This window comes from Vigna unguiculata, chromosome 3, assembly GCF_004118075.2.
Source record: "Vigna unguiculata cultivar IT97K-499-35 chromosome 3, ASM411807v1, whole genome shotgun sequence".
Classification (NCBI taxonomy): domain Eukaryota; kingdom Viridiplantae; phylum Streptophyta; class Magnoliopsida; order Fabales; family Fabaceae; genus Vigna; species Vigna unguiculata.
In genome coordinates, this window is record NC_040281.1 from 24582984 (window position 1) to 24607599 (window position 24616).

The window sequence follows — 24616 nt, forward strand, 5'->3', positions numbered from 1 at the left end:
TTTCCTTTCCATTATTCATGTTTTTGTATCACATTTAAATGATTTTCAAATATAAAAATGTAGTGATGGCCAATTATGTCATTTAAAATGATTTTATCAATTTCTTCAAGTTCTTAAATAGTTTTTAGATATAATGTTTAGTCTCCACAATTATTAATTTGGTGGTGATAAACACGTATTGTCATTCAATCAAAAAGATAATAAGGCTTTGTACAAGTCAAAAGTAAGTTATTTTGTTGAGAGTTGTGAGACTTTCTTTGTATAAATGACTTATTAAGTGAGTAAAGATATTATTGAGTTTTGAGCATAAGATATAGAGAATTAAAATAAGTTATTTGGCTATGTATATGTAAATTGTAGGTTAAATTATTCATTTGGTCCCAACTTTTGTAAGTAAATTTGAATTTGGTCCCTTAATTTTTAAAAGTATTACCTAGGTCCCTAATTTTGATATTTTGTATCAATGAAGCCCCTTCCGTTAAAATAGCAGAAACGACGTTAAGAGCACAATGATGTGGAAATATGAGACTGAAACGTGTCATTTATATTTAAATTCATTTGAAAACAGTTAAAAATTTTCAATATAAATGATTAATGAATCATCCATAAATACCCCATTGTTCATCATTCTGCGTGGGGGTAGAAATATCGTCTGGGCAATGTTCATCCTGCAATGTTGGGGAAATCAAAACCCAAGTGCATCGTTCTATGGTGGAAGTGGCTCTATAGATATGGGTGTAAGAGTGATGTGCTATTGTGGAGAGAAAACAACTTTAAGAACTGTGAGAACATTGAAGAACAAGGGCAAAACATTTTAGGGCTGCCCTAAGTATAAGGTGAGTTACATGGAAACTTTGGTATGAAGAAGTTGATGGTATTATGTTTCTTTATTTTTTTCCAAAACATTCTGCATTGTTCAAATATTGAAGCTAACATAATTTGTTATTTTGGAACAAAGTGGAAGTGATCAATGTGGTGGGTGCAATTATTTCAAATGGTTTACTGATAATGAGATTGACGAAGAGAAACTAACAGCATCCTCCTCATCATCACCTTCACCACCAAACACAACCGTAAATGCCATGGTTTGGCTACTTCCATCCAATGAGCTAGTCAAATGAAATCCCTGTGCTTTACCAATAACCTCTGACCCAAACTCGTGCCCCTACGTAATTTCATCGTCAATAACTGTTATTCTTCCGAACAAAAACTTATCTAGTGATGCTCCTAGTGGATTCCTATCGATAACAACCTTGTTTTTGTCAATGTTTTTTATGAGCATGGTGGTGCTTGAGTGTGTAGGATTAGTGACAGTGTTTGTATCAACTAATGGTATGGCACCTTTAAAGGGGAAGATCCTGTTGTTGGGTTTCGAGAAGGGAAGTTTAGCTGTTTGAGTGTCTACAATGGTGCCAACAACGATTCTTTCTGAAGGGGCTGATCCACCAACGATGTCATGCATAAAGAAAGTTATTGTAGGGGCTGGAGCATGCACCTCAGTGACCACATTAGTGTGCCATGTGCTATTTCACTGTTCAGTTTAGTTTCATATCTCCACGTCACTGTGTTCTTAATTTCGTTTCTGCCATTTTAATGGAAGGGGCTTCATTGATACAAAAAATCAAAATTAGGGACCTAGATAACACTTTTAAAAATTAAGGGACCAAATTCAAATTTACTTACGAAAATTGGGACCAGATGAATAATTTAACCTAAATTGTATTAAAAGCAAAAAAATAAAATACACAAAGAAACAAACCACAAGAAGTACTCAACTTATTGATGATTTTTCACGTTATGGGTATTGTCTATTTTCCGCATAAGAAATCTCAAGCATTTAACACCTTGGAAGTTTATATAAATGAAGTAGAAAGACAATTAGACAAAAGGTGAAAATTGTCTGGTCAAATAAAAGTGGTAAGTATTATGGATGATATGATGAAAGTGAATAACAACCTAGTCCAATTGAAAAGTTCTTTGAGAAATGTGGTATTTGTGCACAAAAATTGTATCATTGAAATATTTAACATCCTGTGATACAATCATTTCCAAGAGGTACAAAAAGAAATTAGAGAAGAACACAAAAATTGTATCATTGAAATATTTAACATCCTGTGATACAATCATTTCCAAGAGGTACAAAAAGAAATTAGAGAAGAACGTGTTATAAGACATGTATGGGGGACGTCACAATCTAGAAGAGAGAAGAACGTGGAATAAGACAAGGATGGAGGACGCCACAATCTAGTAGATTTATAAGTCAAGTGAAGATTTACCACAAAAAAGTTAATCTTTGATAAGAATTAGAGTTCTAATCAAAGAACTAAGAGAATAATCTCTTAAAGAATGTAAATGCATATTATGTGACTAAAAAGTATTTACATCAGCTTTTGGTATCTCTTTATATAGGCATGAAAGTTTAAGAAAAACCTAGAAACCCTAAGAGAAATCCCAAAGCCCTAAAAAATTACAAATGCTAACTTTCGCCTAGTGAGGCTCGCTCGTCCAACAAACACAAACTTGCTCATCTAGCGAGATTCATTCACCCAACGGATTTAAAATTCTATAAAATAAAAATAAAATCATAATTTATTTAATTTCCTAAGTTATTCTTCAATTATGTTCATGATCTTCATGTTTTTTAACTTCCCTTGTTCATGGAACATTTAAAGATTCAAGGAGACGTGTTTTAATCTTTGATCTTGTCATAGATCCTTTAAATTGCAAATGTTCTTCCTCAAGTTCTTCTTATATATGTTCAGGAGATAGTCCTCTATCATACTATCTCCCCCAATGATCTCTAGTGCATCATTTAGATTAATGTACAATGGGACGTGACATTGGAGGCCAAATACTCCTAATTCCACTATAACACTAGCGGTTTACTATTCAACTTGTTTAATTTCGTCATGAGCTTTCCTAAAGGATCACCTTTTGCTTCTACCATGTCATCATCTTCATGAATAACAGGTTCATAGATGACCTGCCTTTTAGGACGAGAGAACTGAAATGAAGATTTTCAAAGGTATGAATCATTTATTTGTAAACTGTAAGACAAAAATACTAAGAATAAAATTATAGTACATGTGGTGGGTCAAAGTATGGCATGATCAATGTTTGAGGCCAAAAAATAAATGTGTCTAAGGCCTCACCCATGAATTGGATTTCTGAAGTTGGAACAAGCACTCGAGCATGGGGATCTCGAACTTCATCAATCGTCACATGCGAGTTTTGGGCTAGTAGAGAAGCACCATGGATAGTTTGGCCTCTTTCAACCTGTCGTCCTACAGCCACTACGCACGTAGGATCTCCAACAACCAATAACTCATATTGATTTGTGTAGTTAGTATGATATGGAGTAGAGCATGAACCTTCTATGCTCACACGACGTCCTGTTGGAGCTTAAGTGGGTAACTCCATTATTTGTTGCTACATAAACTGAAGCTTTTGTTCAAGTGCTCTTTATATTTGTTGTTGTTGTTGAACTTTCCATGAAGCATTTCTCCATAACTACCATGTGTTAATTGATTTTTTCATTCATTTGGAGCTCCATCTTCCTCAAGGCCTCCTAACTCAAGGATTTTTAGTTCCTTATGGAGGATAAAAGTAATCTTGAAGACTAATTGCACCTCCAATGCCACTGTCAACACCCAATTTTGTCCAGGTAAATGCATTTATTTGGTAAAAATAATAATAATAATAATAATATATAATATAATAATAATAATAAATAAATAAATAAATAAATAAAATGTTTTGATTAATAGTAGGTTTTTTCAACTTTAATTCTACCATGGGAAAAAAGAAAAAAAGGAAAAAAGAAAAAACCAAGAGCAGGAAAATCTAATTTATTTTTAATTATCACACTCCTCTCATGAGCCCAAATGTTTTACATATTTTCACCCCACTGTTTGCTATTTACACTCTCCACATGACATGTCAAAAAAGGACGTTTCATAATTTCTGTTTTGAGATAAGGGTATAATATTAGGAGCAATATTTTTTTTATAATAATTTGAATAAATATTTTGCATTTACACTTATGTGTCTTTTTGCATTGTCAATCTAGGAAGGTATTATTTTAATTAGAAGCAAATATTCCCGATAATAATGCTTTTACAGAATGGTACGATTTTAACATTTTTACATTCACTTGACACGTAGCATAGATTCACTTTGGATTCATGTCACAATGTATAATGCATAATATTCATCCCATTGTTTTTTCATGCCACCTTGCATAGTACATACCATACATACACTCACATGCATGTGTATAGGTAGTTTCCAAATTTGTAGCATCTTGCATTTTCATGTTACTTTGCATAACACATAACATGCATCAACATATCTTGAAAAAAAGTTGCACTATAATAATTTTAAAAATTAATTGTTTCCCAATTTTTTAAATTCATGGAATCCTGCGAAAAGTGAAAAAAAAAGAGAAAATAAATTATTCTTTAGTCAAATCAGTTTGTTGAATAAATGGATAACTTTTATGAGAAGTGACACACTTTTGAAACTTTGCTCTAATTTGTGTACATGGAATTGCTAAAATACACTTCATTTCCCATCCCATTTCCCATCACCTTTTTCCAATAATAAAGGGGCATGTGCCTTAAAATGATTTAAAATTGAAGTAAGTCTTTGAACACAAAAAAAAAGGAAAAAATGAAGAAAAGTCCGCTAGACTGAAAACCCAAAAGGGCGGTCTAGGCAAAAAGTAAGACAACAAAAAAATAGAAAATAATACAAAAAAAGTAAGGGCAAAGTAGGGGCAACCTCTAATGTGATTGATTCTTTTTTTCCTTTTGCATTAAAGCTTTTGAAATTAAAACAATCATGAGTTGTGTGTGGTCATATTTCTTTATCAAGAAAAATGATATTCCTTTGTTACCCATTTTGAGCCGATAAAAAAAATTAAAATTTCTTTTTAATTACCCTGAACAAGGGTCACCTTCCCACTAAAGTTAACATGATGTTTGAATCTATTTCATTTGACTTGTAATTCACCGATAAAAAAATAAAAAAAGTTTGGAAAGACAAAAAAAATTGGTTATGCAAAAAAGAAAAGAGAAACAAGAGTTGGAAAGTGAAAAAAAGGGGTGAACAAAGGTAGTCAAATGAATTTTAGGTGCAACCTTAGATAAAGACCCTTGTTTTAAATAACCTCTATACCATTTACTTTGAGCCTTCATTATCCATTTTTTTTATATCCCTTAGCCTTGGCCACAATACAAGTCTAATAAAGTCCACACAAATCAATTATTGGTTGTTGGTTTTCCAGAACTTAAATTTAGAGGAAAATATTTTGTCATGTTAAGAGGTTTGTAAAAAAAAAGATTGAAAAAGTGTTCAAAGATTTGCTTTCAAACACTGGGGCAATTTATTTTTGGTTGACATGTTTCCATAGAGATCAAAATTAGCCCGAGTAGTCAAGTTAAATCAAGGTCATGCCCTTTCATTCTTTCATTCTTCATGTGTTTCCTATCATATTTCTTGCTTTGAGCCTAAACTTTGATCTACATTTCTCCTACCATTACTCATTATTCTCACCTTGAAATTAATTGAGGAGACGTTTCACTTGTTGTTCCTACGTTATAGTCAGATATCTTGAATTTGGACAATTATTGACTTTGATTATCAGGCTTACATTGGGGCAACTAGTATGAAGTCTCCCTTTATTTTCAACATTCTCATGCTATCAACAACTAGTGCAAGCTCAAACACATTTTGCACCCTAAGACTAATCCATATCCTCAAATTGGGGCAAATTTTGAAGTCTCCATCTTTTTTTTTTTATCAATAACTGGGACAACCCCAAACACACCTCATGTCCTGAAGTTAACTCTTAACTATCAAATTGGGGCAACTCCTTAGTCAATTACCTTATCTAATCCCTTCCAAGAGATTTGGCAATTTCATGTATGTCACTCAAATAGTGTTCAAAAAGTAATGATACAGAAAAGGGTTTCTCAATAAACTGATTAGATCAAAGAATATTTTTCAAGGAAAAAATCAAAACAACATAAATCTAAAAATAACAACAAATTGGGGATCAATTGAAATAAGTTTGATACAATGTAAAAGGTGAAAAATACACAAGGGTATGCTTCATGCATAGATTCATATCTAATCATACATACATCATTCACTTTTTGTGAAAAAAAAAACAAACAAAGGAACTTTCATCATGCATTCATACATCAATTCATACATCAAAGTTTCAAATTTTGTTCATGTAAAAAAAAAACATCATAACATGTGCATCATAAACTAATATTGTTAGTGTTCAAAAAGAAAATCCACAAGTCATGTGAACATTATCATTCACCATGCATGCTCAAAATAAACATAACATCATTATCGCACATCATAATCAATGTTAAAAAAAAATCATACATAGCATGTGTCAGCATTTTTATGCACATATAATGTAAATGTTAAAACAAAAGTCATAATAAGCATCAACATACTCATGCATTCATAAAAAGAAAATTCATACAAGGTGTTAGCATCTGCATGCATTCATACACATGACATCAATTGTCAAACAAAAAATATCCAAACATGTGTTAGAAAAATTAGGTTCTATATATTTGGTTCAAAAAGAAAAAAGTCACACACATGCCCACATATTCATGCATATATCATATTAGCATATTCATGCATACATAAATCATCTAAATGCTCAAAAAGAAAATTTCATAACATGTCTTAATCATCATGCATCACGTACATGCATCATAGTTCTTTTTCATGAAATGAAAAAATTCTTATCACTCTTGCGAATCGAAACCATCTTCATTCATATGAGTGGTTGTTGAATCTTTCTTTCTAAAAATGAAAAAATAGTAATATACCTAATTTTAATCATCATGGTTCTCTTGTGTCAGTCAAGGTTTCCACACCTTGCCAAGGTTTCCACACCTTGTTTCTATGCGAGTCAAGGTTTCCACACCTTGCCAAGGTTCCCGCACGTTGTTTCTATATGAGTATAGGTTTCCACACCTTGCCAAGGTTCGTACACCTTGTTTCTATATAAGTCAAGGTTTCCACACCTTTCCAAAGTTCCTACACCTTGTTTCTATGTGAGTCAAGGTTCTCACATCTTGCCAAGGTTTCTACACCTTGTTTCTAAGTGAGTCAAGGTTTCCACACCTTGCCATTCCACACCTTGTTTCTATGTGAGTCAAGGTTTTCACACCTTGCCAAGGTTCCTACACCTTGTTTCTAACTAAGTCAAGGTTTCCACACCTTGCCAAGGTTCCTACACCTTGTAGCTGTGTTAGTCAAGGTTTCTACACCTTGCCAAGGTTCCCACACCTTGTAGCTACATTAGTCAAGGTTTCTACACCTTACCAAGGTTTCTACACCTTGTTTCTAAGTCAGCCAAGGTTTCCACACATTGCTAATGTTTCTACATATTATTTCTATGCTAGTCAAAGTTTTCACACATTGCCATCGATTTTTATACACATTTTTATTTCCCAAACCAATTCATTTGAGTCATCTATTTTGCTTCATGTATATAACCTGGGGCAACATTTTGGGTTTCATATTATTTGTCCATCTAGAGATTCAAGTATACACTTATCACATGATTTGTCAAGAACAAATATGATTCTCATTCATTCATGCATTCATAAAATTCAATTCGACTTTCACATATTAGAACCCTCTTCACAGAATGGTTACAAACTTTCATTTCAATATCGGCCCTCTGCGAAGCAATGGTCGAGCCCAGGTTTTCTTTTGGTATATCGACCCTCTGCGAGGCAATGGTCAAACCCAGGATTTCTTTTGGTATCTTGGCCCTCTACGAGGCAATGGTCGAGCCCAAGTTTTCTTTTGGTATCTCAGTCCTCTACGAGGCAATGGTCGAGCCTAGGTTTTCTTTTGGTATATCGGCCCTCTGCGAGGCAATGGTCGAACCCAGGTTTTCTTTTGGTATCTCGGCCCTCTACGAAGCAATGGTCGAGCCCAGGTTTTCTTTTGGTATCTCGACCCTCTGCGAGGCAATGGTCGAGCCCAGGTTTTCTTTTGGTATCTCGGCCCTCTGCGAGGCAATGGTCGAGCCTAGGTTTTCTTTTGGTATCTCGACCCTCTGCGAGGCAATGGTCGAGCCTAGGTTTTCTTTTGGTATCTCGGCCCTCTGCTAGGCAATGGTCGAGTTCAATTTCTCTTTTGGTATCTCGGCCCTCTGCGAGGCAATGGTCGAGCCCATGTTTTCTTTTGATATATCGGCCATCTACGAGGCAATGGTCGAGTTCAGGTTTTCTGTTGGTATCTCGGCCCTCTGCGAGGCAATGGTCAAGTGCAGGTTTTCTTTTGGCCATGGTTGAGTTCTCTTTTTTCATTTTTGAAACCCGAACAAAATTAGTGTTTTTATCTTTACTTATCTTTTACTATGATAATATGAAAATTTCACTTTCATATTATCTAGTCAAATCTAAGTAAAGAGGGGCAATTGTCAACACCCAATTTCGTCCGGGTAAATGTATTTGTTTGATAAAAGAAAAATAATAATAAAAATAATATATAATATAATAATAATAATAATAATAATAATAAATAAATAAATATGTTTTGATTGATGGTAGGTTTTTTTAACTTTAAATTGTACCATGGGAAAAAAGAAAAAAAGGAGAAAAGAAAAAACCAAGAGAAGGAGAATCTAATTTATTTTTAATTATCACACTCCTTTCATGAGCCCAAATGTTTTACATATTTTCACCCTACTGTTTGCTATTTACACTCTCCACATGACTGTCAAAAAAGGACGTTTCATAATTTCTGTTTTGAGATAAGGGTATAATATTAGGAGCAATATTTTTTTATAATAATTTGAATAAATATCTTGCATTTACACTTATGTGTCTTCTTGCGTTGTCAATCTAGGAAGGTATTATTTTAATTAGAAGCAAATATTCCCGATAATAATGCTTTTACAGAATGGTACGATTTTAATATTTAGAAGAAAATATTCCCGGTAATAATTAGAATCAATTATATAAATATTATGTTATGATTTGATCACGATCGATCTTTATGTGACAGAAAATATGATTCTAGTAATTACGGACAATATTTCGTTAATAATTATAATCAATATCGTGGATATTATGCAACGATTTAATAAGATCAATTTCTTCCCCATATATTTTATTATAATTAAAGACTAGGACCTCAATGGTACCCCAAGGACCCTATATAAGCGCAAAATTTCTTCAATGCAAAACACAGAAAAAAAAATTAGAAAAACCCCTCTCCTTCTTTATTACCAGAGCACGCACAAAAGGGAGTCACCTTAAGGTAAATGCTCTTTGTACCTAATGCTTTTCATTACTCTCGTATAACATCAAATATATGATCGTTTGAATTGTTGTATGATTAAGTGTGTTTGTGGTTCTCATGTTAGATAATTTTGGATTTGTCATAGATGTGCTCAACTTTTCTCTTTCCCTTTATTTTTATCTTGGTAATTAAAAATGTGTTTTTTTTCGTAGACTTTAATTCTCTAAAAAATACTAATAATAATTTTCAAAAAATAAAAATTATATTATTTCTTTTATATAAGTTTTGAATATCATGTCAAGTCTTGGACTTGCTTGATAATGAAAACACCATTGCGTAGGCTTTTAATTTTTTTTTAATTAATAATAATAAAAAAATAAAAAATTATAAAATCATTTTAAATATCATGTCACATCTCGAATTTGCTTGATAACTAAATCTTTTATCTAGTAGAATCTCAGGTTCTCTTTATGTTATTACAAAAAAATATATATTAAAGTCTAAAAAATTAAAAAACAAAATAATAATATCAAACAACAAATGTTTTAATAAAGAACAATGTTATCCCTGATTTTCCAAAATGGAAATACGTAGGAGTGAGGTACAATCCTCGTCGGGCCAAAAAATAAAAAAAAATAAATTTTGTTTTAATCTTTAATATTTTTGTATGTGTTTTTTATTTTGTTTGATTTTTTGGGGCATAATAAATATTCTAAACATCAACATTCTACCTTGCACACTTAATTAAAGAGGGAACCGTCTTAAGACGGGCATTGTGTGGGGTGCTAATACCTTCCCCACACATAACCGACTCCCGAATCCAAATTTGGTTTCGAAGACCATTCTTTTTAAGGTTTTTCTATAGTTTTCCATAATAAACTATGGTGGCGACTCCTTTGTACCTTTTAAAATTATTTTTTCCGTCTCGCCGCGATCTCGGTTGCGACAGCCACGCTCGCAACTTGGGTGCTTTGGTTTTCCAATGGTTTTTGTGAGTATATCGTCCTAACCATATCCAACAAACAAACATTGAGTCTCTTGATCAACTAACTCATCATGCACCCCATAGTCAAGTTTAATCATAAAGCACTTCATATGAACTATTTTGGGATTAGGGTTTGTAGTTACTATTTTTTCATATATCATTTGACTTGATTGTGATGTCATGTGCCCATCATACTTAGTCCAAACAACCTTCCACATCTCTTACCTAGGAGGTGCAGGTACTAGGTTAGGGGACTTATTATGGTTGAACCTAGAAAACTTAGCTAAGCATCGCCCATTTCAGCTTATAAAACAATATCCTCTCTTCTGGTCGGATCACTATATCTGGATGGAATAAGCGTCCTCCAATTGTGAATTCTTTAGAAATATTGTTTATGGAGAGACAAAGGGAGGATTGGGTGAATTCGTGTGTATTAATGGGTGAATTCAGATTGTGGCTAAATTCCAAAGCAAAGTTGGATGTAATTGAACTTCTCCTTTTTTGTTGCAATTTATTTGTTGATGCATCTATTGTTGTTTGATTCATTAGATTGTGAATTGTTTTATTTCTTGTTGTTATTTTAAATGGTTCAAATTGTGTTGGGAAACTAGTTTGAATTGTGGTCCAAACAATATACCCATACTAGTGCTTATTTAGTAGCTAAAGGGGATGCTGGAAAAAAATTCTTGAGCACTAAAGTAGGGATTTATTCTACCAAGAGTAGAGGAATCACCTTGGGTCTAAATTTCCCTTGGTTCTAGACTACAGGGATGCATTTATATCTACCCAAAAGAGTACTTCCAGAGAAATGATTCTTGATACACTTTAGGTGAAAGAGGAGAAATTAAAAAATAATTTGGGGAAGGACAAAAACATTCAACTTTGTCACTAAATTTTATCACATTTACTAGTTTTTCTTAATTGAAACATCAATCAATAATAGTATTTTTGTAGTATAAATATTGGTAAACTTTAACAAATCCTTGTGGATACCACATTTGAATTGTACTTCAACACCCTAGTGCACTTGTTGGAGTTAATTGTTAATAAATCTTTATCAATAGCCACCTCACGAAAGTATATGTGGTGCATTGTTAAGCTTTTGTCTTTGTTGAGTTGTTATCTGTTATTGGAAAATGCAAGTGCACGGTCGGACGTAGCAAGTAATAAATATCGTTCTCTACATAGGGACTTATGCAACACATAACAACTCTTACAATTCAAATCTTAATTAGACATCAAAGTTCACAAAAACACTAAGAATTTGGTATTTTATCAAACATTTGGTGTGCAATATAAATTTAACATAATGTATTTACAACTTTCAAGACTAGATTTCGTTCACTTTATTGTTATGCATTCACAAACATCTCAATCCCAATTTCATGTCAAATAAAACTCATAAGAACACTTAAATCCTATTCCTAGAGACTTTGAGCTTGTGATAACTCATTAAGTTCCAATTCCTTGAATCCTCAATAAGAAACCATGCATTAAATTCAATAGTCTTAAGATTACTAATTAATCATGTTCTATCCATAGATACAAGTTCCATCAGGTATTCAATTTTAGTTCTAGTTTCAAAAGACATTTTTCAACACCTCAAGAACCACAAATCATACAAGGATGGCCAAAGGGAAGCAAGCGTTAAGCATGAAAATCAACACTCATACCTATCACTCATAAGATCACCAAAAAACTTGAACAAACACGTTAGCCTAATTTTATTAAGAAACTAATATTTGAGACCTAAAAATTGAAAAACATTATGATAAAAACAACAAAGAGAAAAGTGAAAAAAAAAAGAAACAAAGAAACAATTTACAAAACATAAGTACATCAACGAAACAAAAGTTCCAATATTTAGAATGATTAGAATAGACTTCCTAAATAACCTTACTAAGATCCCTCTTGTTACAAGATCACTCAATACTCTCATAACATGATGAATACTATTTTCCCTGTTCTCTAAGGTAAAAGCACGCATATTCCTCTTATTGTGTCTTTCTAAACCTGACACTTCTTACCCCATCCCTTGGCATAGGCGTGGATCAAAGCTTGCATTAAGAAGTAGAATAGTGGGGGCTAAGCACACATTCTCATCCCTAGTGACTTGTAATATTTGGTTTGTTTGTCTGTTGAAATCTCATCCTCAGGACCTTCCAAGAACAAGATCAAGCTCAAAGGCGTACCTAGAGACAAGCATTAAGAACAAACCCAACCAATGGAAAGCATAAACATATGCAGACAAACTGCATAAAAGAAAGCACAACAAAAAAAAACACATAACAAAGTCTAAAAGGGTAAAAAAAATGCTCAAATTGCCTTGTGTTGAAACACAAGTTCCCGACAACACACCAAAAACTTGCTATCGGTCGCATGTAGCAAGTAATAAACATCATTCTCTCCATAGGGACTTATGCAACACATGACAACTCTCGCAATTCATAACTCAATTAGACAACAAATTTCACATAAACACTCAGAAACTCGTTTTGGTATTTTATCAAACAATTGGTGTTCAACAGAAATTTAACACAGAGTTTTTACAATTGCCAAGACTAGATTTCATTCACTTCATTCTCATGCATTCACAAACATCTCAATTCCAATTTCATGTCAAAATAAACTCACAAGAATACTCAAATCCAATTCCTAGTGACTTTGAGCCTATAATAACTCATCAAGTTCCAATTCGTTGAATCTTCAACAAGCAGCCATGCAATAGGTTCAAGAGACTTAAGATTACTAATGAATCATGTTCTATCCCTAAATACAAGCTTCATTAGGTATTCAGTTTCAATTCTATGTTCAAAAGACATTTTCCATCACCTCAAGAACCACAAATCATGTAAGCATTAAGCATGAAAATCAAATATTAACATTGAAATGTAAAAGCATATGTATTAATAACACAAATTACACAAGAACTCAATTCATTACATCTAATATCAACAAATAGGGTTAGCTCTTCATGGTGGAGAACTTAGGGTTTTAAAAAATTGAAGAGTTACGGAAGAAATTTGAACCAAAGAGTAGAAGCAATCCCTTTCCCAAGGTTTTTGGCAGTTGTTCCATGCTCTAATTGTACTTCCTATTCACATTTGCTTACCAATACTCCAAATAGCCTCCAAGGTCCTCTCCTAGTTGCTCCATTTGGATAATGAAGTGTTGAAGGAGAGAGTGCCCCAAAACCTCAAGGAAAACATGAATAACTACCCAATCTTTACATGTCAACGACTTTATCGCTCAACGCCATCTTAGTATTGCTCAGCGCTATATTTTGCGAATTGAATGGTGCTCATTGCCACTTTTACATCATTTAGCCCTAAAAATTTGGCGCTTTATCCTAATCAGTTTTACAATATTTTGTAATTGAAGCTTTGGGTGTGATCCTAGTGGCGGTCGATGTGGGTATTTGCTTCAAATTGATCTTTTCTTGTGCAAAACATGATCCTTTGAGTTCTTGCTTGTTTTCCTCCACTAGAATTTGTCCCTATTCATTTAGTCCACGCACTTAAACAAAGAGATTAGAAGTAAAAAAGGCATAAAACAACTAAAATACAAAACAATACAAAACACATTTTAAATAGGGATGGCAATTAGGGCCTGGCCCGTAGAAAAAATGCGGGGCAGGCCAGGATAGTGAGCCCGCAGGCCCGCATAGGCCCGCACGGGCCGACCCGCAAGCCCGCGTAAAATTTAAAAAAAAAAACTTGCACTTGTGTATATTAATTACTTCTTTTATGGACTCTTGCATTAACGTTTCAAATTCTTTTATAAGTGGAAAAGACAAGTATTATGTAATTTTTAATTTGCTAAATTTTAAAGAATACATTGTGTATGTCATAGTATGAATATGATGAAAATGTTGAATTATCAATTTATCATCTAATTCCCCAAAGTCTTTACTTAATTTTGTGAACTTCTTAAAGTTTCCCAATTTTTAAACATTGAAAGTTTTATCATAAAAATTAAAAAACAATTAAAAAAAGTTAAAAAAAAAGCAGGCCGGCCTGCGAGCCCGCGGGCGAAGGAGTATGCAGGGCGGGCCAGTGTTTTCATCCCGCATAAAGTATGTGGAGCGGGGCGGGCCAGCCCGCGTTGTGCGGGCCTTATGCGGGTCGGCCCGCATTGCCACCCCTAATTTTAACTTGAGGTTAAAACAAGATAAAATCTAGGAAAAAGTTGATTTATTCATGAGAATAGATGCACAAAAATAGGTAAAAATGGACATTATCACTATCCTTTTTTCTTGTCACACATAACATAAATTAATAAATGTATGAATTGTATGACTATATAAAAAATTAAGAAACAAACATACTAGTCCCTAGACTCTCTAGATGCACAACACTACATCCACTCCTCCTCGGTTATTTTGTACTTACTACAAGGAATGTGATATTGCTTCTCTCCGAACACATAAAGACGTGTGAGTCTTGTATTGAATCCCTCCATCTGATGACTATGTGAGATAACATATTCTTCCTAATTTGCTCAATGCTAAGAATGCCAAAATTTGGAGGCTCCTTTCTATCTTTGTTTTAAGTAAACATATTAAACACTATATTTGTTTTAAGTAAAGTTACTAGAATATCTTATTATAGGAGGCTCTTCTCTATCTTTGGGAGGACATCCGAAGATGCAATCACAATAGAGACATGTGTTTCGGCCAACATTTCCAAATAACTACGAAATTTTTCTACATATGGGCCTTTAGATGTACCTGATCGAGGATCAACCAGGTCTGCTCTTTTACAATCCATAGTTCGTCATACCTGAAAACACATCGTTAGTAAATGTAGATAAGAAAAACATAACATATTAGCTCTATAAGGTTAGAATAAGAAAAATAAAAAATTGTAAATATGGCAATATTAATAAATAAACACCTATTAAGGTATTTATTTCTCCCAAATGTCTTTATTGTGTTCACTTTGAATGGCATGGATATCATCAGTTATGCCATCGACCTTGTCTTGAATGGTTCTTGATGAGAAAGAAGTTATCTCTAATGTATTTAGAGAGTCTTCATCATGATTTTTGTGCATGCTTCTTCCTTCATATACGACTGGCCATTTCTGATTGGCTAGATCAGTGACATAGAATATGTGTCCTACTTGACTAGCCATAGTAAATGGTTCAGCTATATAACTCATCTTGTTAATATCTACCAAAGTGAAGTCGAGGTCATTTGTACCCACAACGGAATTGTTATCAACACATTTACACTTGAAAATTAACACTCTAAAACTTGCATATAGTCAACTTCCTATATTTCTTGTATTATTCTAAAATAACTCACACATGTCATAATTATATTTTTGTCCTTAGAACTGGCAAAATGTACAGCCTCAGCTTGAAGTGTAACCCCACTATTTTGAACTCTACTTTTGTCATCTTCCATCTTTAAATAGAAATAGTAATTATTTATCTAGTAGATTTCCTATGTGATCACATTAGTGTTAGGCCCACGAGCTAGCCTCATTAGAGTTTCATAAACATTTGGAATCACGTAAACCTTTTTTTAAACCATGGTAAGAAAATTTTGTTATGTTCATTAAGTGTCTCTTTTTCACTCATTCGTGGGTGTTGTGAAATATAAGGAATCACTTCAATAGTGTTGTTTAAGACATACAAATTAGCTTGATCAACTTCTTTTCTATTAACACTTTCAATCTTCACTCCTTAAGTACCCTTACATTCATATTTACCTTCATGTCTACTCTTAGAAACTCCTACTAGTTTATAACTTGGCATATAACTTGAGAAGAATTTAGTGGCTTCTTCTGCAATGTATTGCTATATAATTGAAGATTGTAATCTATATTGATTCTTGACATATCACTTTATGATCTTCATGTATCTCTTAACTTGGTACCTCCATCTCAAGAAAACTGACCTATATAATTGAATTTCCCTCACAGGATGAACTATCAAATGAACCATGATATTGAAAAATGAGGGTGGAAAATACATTTTCAATTGACACAATAGTCTGATGGTCTCATTTTCCAAATCATATAACATTCTAAGGTCAATAACTTTCTTCCATATGGCATTAAAGAACATATTGAAACATGTTAAAATACCTCTAGCAAAAGAAGGTAAGATGAGTCGAATAACTACTGGTAAAAGTTGTTCCATCAGCACATGACAATCGTGGGACTTTAAACCTACTAAATTTGAATCTTGCATAGAAACAAGACTACTAATATTTGAAGAGTAACCTTGTGGAACCTTAAAACTACTTAAACACTAACAAAAAATTTGCTTTTCATTTTTGAAATGGTCTGACAAGTTAGGGCAGGTAAGTGTGTCTTCCAATTGATTGTAAATGTAACTTAGAACGGATGCCCATGTCAGCTAAATCTTGTCGTGATTTTACTCCATCTTTTATCTTTCCTTTTATATTTACTAAAGTTTTGATGTTAGTATCACATACATTTTTTTTCAACGTGCATCATGTTTATACAATGTCGTACACCAAGTTTACACCAATATGGAAGATTAAAGAATACTGATCATTTCTTCCAAATGTTTTTCTCAGTGGTCTTCTTCTTTTGACGTTTTCTGAACACAACGTCAATGTTTTTCACCTATTTTTATACTTCTTCACCATTGCAAGGTCTTGACATAACTTCATCCTTTGGACTTCTATTAATTTTTTTTTTCATTCTACGGTAAGAATGATTTCAAGGAAGGAATTTTTTATGTCTTGTATACACAATTTTTTGACCATGATTCAATTGAATATAATTTGCGTTTTATTCACAAATGGTACATGCAACGACCTTTTAACATTGTAACCACTCAAATTTCCATATGTTGGGAAATCATTTCTTGTGAAAAAAATTCATCGCATGTAAGCGAAAAATTTCTTGACAATATGAGTCCAACACATCAACGCCTTCTTCCAACAATAGTTTCAAATAATCAATCAACGACTTCAGGTACACATCAATGTCATTTCCAAGTTGCCTAGGACCCAATATCATCATAAACAACGTCATATATTTTGTCTTCTTGCACAAGAAAGGAGAGAGATTGCAAATCATCAACAAAACTAGCCTTGAACTATGTTTGCTACTTAAGTTCCCATAAAGATTCATACCATCTGTAGCAAGTACAAGTCTTAAGTTTCTTTGTTCTACACCAAATTTTGGACATGTTTCATCAATCTTCTTCCATTGTGGAGAATCAACTGGGTGTCGAAGAATATTATCACACTTTCTTCCACGTGCCATTTTAGGTTCTTCGCATCTTCTTTAATGGCAAACAATCGTTTCAACCTAGGTATTGTAGCCAAGTACCACACAAACTTAGCAGGTGGACCATCTTTGTCATCATCACCACTATTTCCATCAATTTTCTTTTCAAACCGCAATAAATCACATGTTGGACTCGCCTTCAGTGAAGTAAACTCGCCTTTGTACTATACAAAATCATTGGGGGCATGCATGCATCTTTTGGTATTCCAAACCTATTAGACATAGAATTTTCTTCGCTTCGTAATTACGGTTAGGGTACATGATATTTTTTAGAAGCATCTCCTTCATCAACTTCAACAATTTTGTGAAACTTTTATCAGTCCATCCATTACTTTCTTTTAAATTGAAAATTTTCAAAATTGCCAACAGTCGTGTAAAGTTAACGCATCTAGGGTACAACTTTTCCTCTGAATCAAACTTAAGAGAATCATATAAAGGAGCCCTTCCAAAATTTTCTTCACCAACATCATGTACCATGTCTTCTAAAGGATCACTCATCAATTCATTTACATAATATGTTCCCCTTGACGTCGTAGGCTTGTTTAATACTTCTCCATGCCAATTTCAAATTATATAACTCATCACTATATTGTAGATGAGAAGATGATCACGTATTGTGCCTAAGTCTTGACATATTTGATTAAATTGAATATTTAATACAAAATAATTAAATTTTAATCATTTGTACTAAATCTCAAACTGGAAATAAAGTTCATTCGATGTTTAACTAAAACTATAATATATCTTAATATGTAGAATAACAATGCACTGATAATATTAAAAAATCCAATAAAATTAAAATTATTTAAACATGCAACATCTAATAATAAATCTAAATTTCGTAACAAATATTATAAAATTTAAAATAAAACAAAAAATGCCAAAAGAACTAACTAAAAAAATTGCCTAAGATAAAAACAATGATGGAAAAGACAAAATATAACCAATGCCACATACAATGAACAAGAGAAAAAGTGCAATGGGAGGAAATGAAAAATAATCTTGTAGCGAAATCAAGAATGAAGTTGGATGGAGGGTGGCCTTAGGGCCCTAGTCGTCGCTACTGGTGGAATGTGGCCTTAGCTTCATTGTCGTCGTTGCAATGCTAACTAAAGCGTCATTGACGATGCATTTACTCCTTCCAAATGCACCACGCAATGAAATGAAGATGAGAACGAAAATCAATTGGTGTAAAACACAAAAATGAATCCATAGATGAAACCCCAACAAGTTCAATGGTGGTAAATGAAGCAAAACTAACATATGGATCTCGGCGTTGTCGTTGTTGATGAATGTTCGAAGGTCATGCAAAAGAACAATGAAGGGGAAAATGTGTTGGCACTATTTAAAAAGCTTATTGACATCGGACGTGGGCTGGACCGAAGTTCATTGAAGTCATATTTGGATGGGCCAACGTCATTATCTACTCTGATGTCAGAGATGATGAGGACCGATGTCCACTGTTGTTAGATTTTTCATAGGCCGACGCCGAGTTTGATATCTTAATTACAAAAATGTCACTAGTCATTTTTTACGTGGGCTTCTAGTACGCTGACATAAAACAGGTGACATTATAAGGCATTTTTGTGTTAGTGTATCTAGTTTCATTTTCAGAAGCCATTAATGGTGTTAATTATGACAAGTGGGTAGATGTCGTGAAAGATGAACTTTGATATCTAGAAGCATGTAAAAGAGTTAGGAGTGGATGGGTTTTTAAGACTAAATGTGACAATATCGAACGTTATAAGACTTGACTTGTTGTCAAAGGTTTACTTAAGAAAATGACATTGATTATAAGGAAACATTTTCGTTTGTTTCTAATAAATATTCTTCTAGAATTATTACGGCATTAGTAGCTCATTGTGATCTTGAGTTACATCAAATGGATGTTAAAACTTCCTTTTTGAATGACAATTTGGAAGAAGATGTTTATATAGACCAACCATTGGGGTTCATTGAAGAAGAAAAAGAACACATGTTGTGTAAACTTAAGTCAATATATGGACTTAAACAAACTTCTCAACGGTTCAATGATATTATTGTGTCCTTTGAATTTAAGAAAAACAATGTTGATCAGTATATATCAGAAGGTTAGTGGGACAAAATTTATATTTTTTATCATGTAAGTTGATGATATCTTACTTGCAACTAACGATATTGGTCTATTAAGTGAGACTACAAAGTTTTTCTCTAGCAACTTTGAAATGAAAGATATGAGTAAGACATATTATGTAACGAGAATAAAAATATTTTTTTCATAGATCACAAGGACTATTAGGTTTATCTTAGAAAGCATATATAAATAAAATTTTAAAGAGATTTACAATGGATAAATGTTCAACATCTCTCGTTCCAATACACAAAAAGAGACAAATTTAGTCTTATGCAATATCCAAAGAATGATTTTAAACAAAAACAGATGAAACATGAACATTGCTAGATATTAGCTTTGTAGTTGGTATTATGCCACAATTCAAGCTAATTTGTTGCAAAATTTTATTTTAGGACTTGGAGTAGTCAACAATATTGCCAAGCTGCTAAAAATTTATTATGATAATTTTGCAATAGTCTTCTTTTCTAAGAACGACAAGTATTCCAAAGTGTTAAAATTGACAATAACCAACTTGATGGAAGTTGGTTATTAAAAGAATCTAAGGTTATCTGTCTAGCGTAACCATTAGAAAGTGAGTGAAGAAAAGAAACACCAAGAGATAAATTGGGAAAAGGAGATTGAAGAATATATCTTGGGTCTCTCATGGATCAAATTTCCCTATTATAATTTATGTGTGAGAATCATAGATTTTAAGATCTTGTACATTAGTTTTCTAAAATTAAACTAGGAATGCATGAAAAGTATAACTTACAATGTATGCCTCTCTTGTGCCAACATTATCATAAGATTACGAATGTGTGAGAATCATAGATTTTAAGATCTTGTAGACTAGTTTTCTAAAATTAAATTAGAAATGCATGAAAACTACAACTTAGAATGTACACCTCTCTTGTACTAACATTATCATAAGATAATGGATTATAAGTATTATTGTCACTTCTAGTTTATAAGACAAAAAAAAAGTTGAATGACAACTCCCCAACAAAAACATAATACAATAAGCACTCCTTATAAACAAACGATTTTGCACAATGAGGGATTATAGAATACTTATTCTCTAATCTAAGAAACTTGGAGAAAAAAATATGTATATAAGCCTATATGATCATTGTGTTTTTCTTTTATGCATTCTTCCTCTTCTTAAATGAATATGATTGTTAAGCTTGAAACTTCATTTTAATATTGATATATATATTAGAATTTTCTATATTAGTATTGTATTATTAAGAGGAATCACTACAAAAATTCTAAATTTTAACGGAGGTTTATTAGGAGAGGTTAGAATAAACTTAAGTAGTTCATACATGTAGATATAGTTTCTTAAACCCTAGGTAATTGCTAGAGGTTTTTTTCTAAACCGCAAGAAAAATTCATTTCCTTCTTACTTTTTCATAATACCTTTTTTCTCACCTTTTGAATACTTATTTATGTTGCTCATGTGATCTAACATGAAATATGATCATTCTCTTCTTGCCTAACCTAAGAGTCCACGTTACATCCTTTTTATCTAATCTCAGTTCAAAAACTTTCGTTTGCCCTCTTTCAATCTCAATGAAAGATCTTTCGTTTGCCCTCTCTCAATCGAACCTTCCAATTTCTATGGATTTCTTTTTTCTAATCTTAATCGTTGGTGAATCGCAACTTCGAATTGGTAATTAATGACTTTCGATTTTTTATTTTCAGTTTCATGTTAATTTCTCACTTTCCCTCTTTCATCAAATCTGTTATGCATTGTGCGATTGTAGGTTCAATGGCTTTGGTTTATGCATTGTAGGTTTGGTTGTTCGTGTTGCTTGACAACTGCTTCATGTGTTCGTAGTTGTTCCACAAGTTTGCTACTTGACTTAACCTAAAGCTATTACAACAAGTGAAAAATAGTTGTTGTGTGTGTAGATGGTGTGTTTGTGATTTCCTTAGGTGCGTCAATGTTATAGAGTGCTATGGTCTGTTGATTTCTAACTATTTCTTTGAATATTTCTTGGTGGATAATATCCAAGTCCTCTTCATATGTCCTAGGGTGCATTGATGGAAGATGAAAAAGTAACTCCTTTGGGATTGTCCGATCAATTTCCCTTTGTTCAAGCAACTTCTTTCCCAACACCATTTTCTCTTAGACAAGTTTGGAGCCAAAATTTTGTTTCCCTTCTTTGATGGACTATATATAGATTAATATCATGTTATTTTCAAGCATCGCTAGTTGTTGCTTCTTGTGGTTACAAATGCGATCACAAATAACAAATACCTAACATTGGGATACATGTTATTATTAATCTAAAATTCAATGGTTTTGGTTTGTAAATGCATTTTCAGAGGTATAGTGATATCGCTATGTTCTTCTTGTTTGAATCTATGCATGACTTGGATACTATTTTTTATTATAAAGTGGTACCCATTGCAATGGATAGAGCTATCAAAGAGATAATGACTAGTATTGTGCAGCGTAGTGTTTCCATGGCAATACAAACTACAAAAGAGCTTGCCTTAAAGGTTTGCATATTTGTTATGCCTAGCTTCTAATTGCTTGATTTTTGAAATCCCATTTTTTTGTAATTCTAAATTTAATTCCATTGAATTTAATTCCAAGAATTGACATCTGATACATTTTTAACGTTGTTACTATACTACTAACGGAAAAGATTTAATTGCATCAAATTTCTCAAAATAGGGATCAAATTAAAATAAAAAAAATAGAGGAACCAAATTAATATTTTGCTACGAAAATATATATCAAAGGTATAATTTAACCTTCATTTTATTATATACTATTTATTTAACAAAATCCTGTCTTTATGATATAAGGTAATAATAAAATTATAATTATATTTATTATCATCAAAACCTAATAATAGGTTTTCTGGAGAATGTTAACTTTTTTATAATGTGTGCTTGTTCATAATGTTAACTTTTTTTTTTCACGCTCTTATGTCAAAGAATAAATTTTAAGCTATAATATTTGTTAACTTCTAATTCTAAACATATCTAATTGGTCCGGATAATATTCGCATGCTCAAAACGATTACTTTTAACATTTCTTAATCTACATATACATAATATTTGCCATATGCTTATTTGTTCAAAAGTTATAAATAATTTTGTTGATATTTTTTTTATATTTTACAGTAGTTTTTAAAAATATATGGATATACCTCCACCTTTGGATATAAAAACAACTTGGGGTAATTTTTAAACATATATCAACACAGGTAGCATGGATTATCAAAAGTCATTATAACTAAAAAGGTCAGGATTATTTCTAAAAGATATTGCAACTAAAAAGGTTAGGATTATTTTTAAAGAGAATCTTTTTTTAAATGTAATGTTATCACAATTAAGATTGAAAAAAAAGAAGTTCAAATAAAAGTAACAAAAAAAAAAAATGGGTTAAATATGTTTTTGGTCCCTCAAGTTTTAGTGAATTTTGGAATTAGTCCCTCATTAAAATTTTATACCAATTTAGTCTTTCATCTTTCAAAATGCGTGAATTTAGTCATTTTAACCAAATTTTATTAAGTTTATATGACGTTTCAAGCACATTTCATGATAGTATTTAAGTTAACATTGAAGCAAAAATGTGTCAAATAGTGTAAATAATTTAAATACTATCATGAAATGCGCTTGAAACGTCAGATAAACTTAACAAAATTTGGTTAAAAGGACTAAATTCATGCATTTTGAAAGATGAAGGACTAAATTGGTTAAAAGTTTTGATGAGGGACTAATTCCAAATTTCGCTGAAACTTGAGGGATTAAAAACATATTTAACCCAAAAAAAATTAAGCAAGATTGTTCAATGAAAATGACATTTATAAATACAAAATAAAAAATGAGGTGAAATTCATAAGAATTCAATAAATAAAATAATCTATCACTATTAAAAATTCTCATATTACATGAAATTTTTCTTGCAAATTTATTTAAAAATTTTGTAAGAAAATACTTTTTTCTTCTATTTTTACTAAGAATCTTTATTGACAGGTAATTCCTTTGTGAGTAATTATTTCCTACAAAATTATAAAATTCGCAAGTATTTTCTACAAAATTTGTTGTGAGAAGTGTTTTATATAAAATATTTTAAAAAATAAAAATTGATAAAAAATTTCTGCAAATATTTTTTCATAATAAAATTTATAAGTATTTCCTAAACAAAATTAAAACAAAATTGGCATGAATTTTTTTTAGTAATGTATTGAAATTTGTATAGTTTTGATATCCGATTTTTTTTATATCACCTAAATATATCAAATTTGTGTTGTTTCTAATGACAATCTTTGATTAAATATAATTAGATTTTATTTTTAATGTTTAAAACTAAAAATCTTGATTGAATAAGATAATATTTTCTTAAAAAATGATCACTTGAAATCTTTTTGAAATCTAGTTGAATATATATGTCTGGGTTTGAAACTTTACGGTATACGGTTTTCCATACCAATTATAATTTATTACAAATCTTTATTGAAGTCAATGTGTGAACTGCTCCTGTGGTTGCAGATATACTAAAAAGGCCAGAAAGAAAATAATACAGATGCAAGAGTGTTTAAAATAATTTTTTCAGTTTTAATTTTAGTTTTTTTTTCAGTTTTTTTTTCAGGGTTCAAATCCCACTTCTCAAGACAATCTTTAGTTTTTCTTTTCCTGCTCTTTTTAATTATCCTCTGCCACATGTTGCACATATTTTAATTTCGTTTGGTTTTTAAATAAAACACTGTAAATTACAACCTTGGGTTGTTGAGCATACTATAACATTTTTGGTTGTTAAATAATTTATATTGCATTGACTTGTTATTTATTTTAAATCACTATCCTTTTCTTGCAACTCGTTTTGATCCGTATGTTATACAAGTGCCAAGTAATCATTGGTGCCTAAATCTTCAGCTTGCATCATAGCAAATGATAAACTATTCTGTATTCACACTTCTATCAAAATGAATATGATGTTCTTGACCA

General features: G+C 32.0%; 1 pseudogene; it reads right to left on the reverse strand.

The window, feature by feature from the left end:
- Nucleotides 1–985: 985 nt before the first annotated feature.
- LOC114175198 lies at nt 986–13438 on the reverse strand (annotated as a pseudogene).
- Between the last annotated feature and the right edge of the window lie 11178 nt (nt 13439–24616).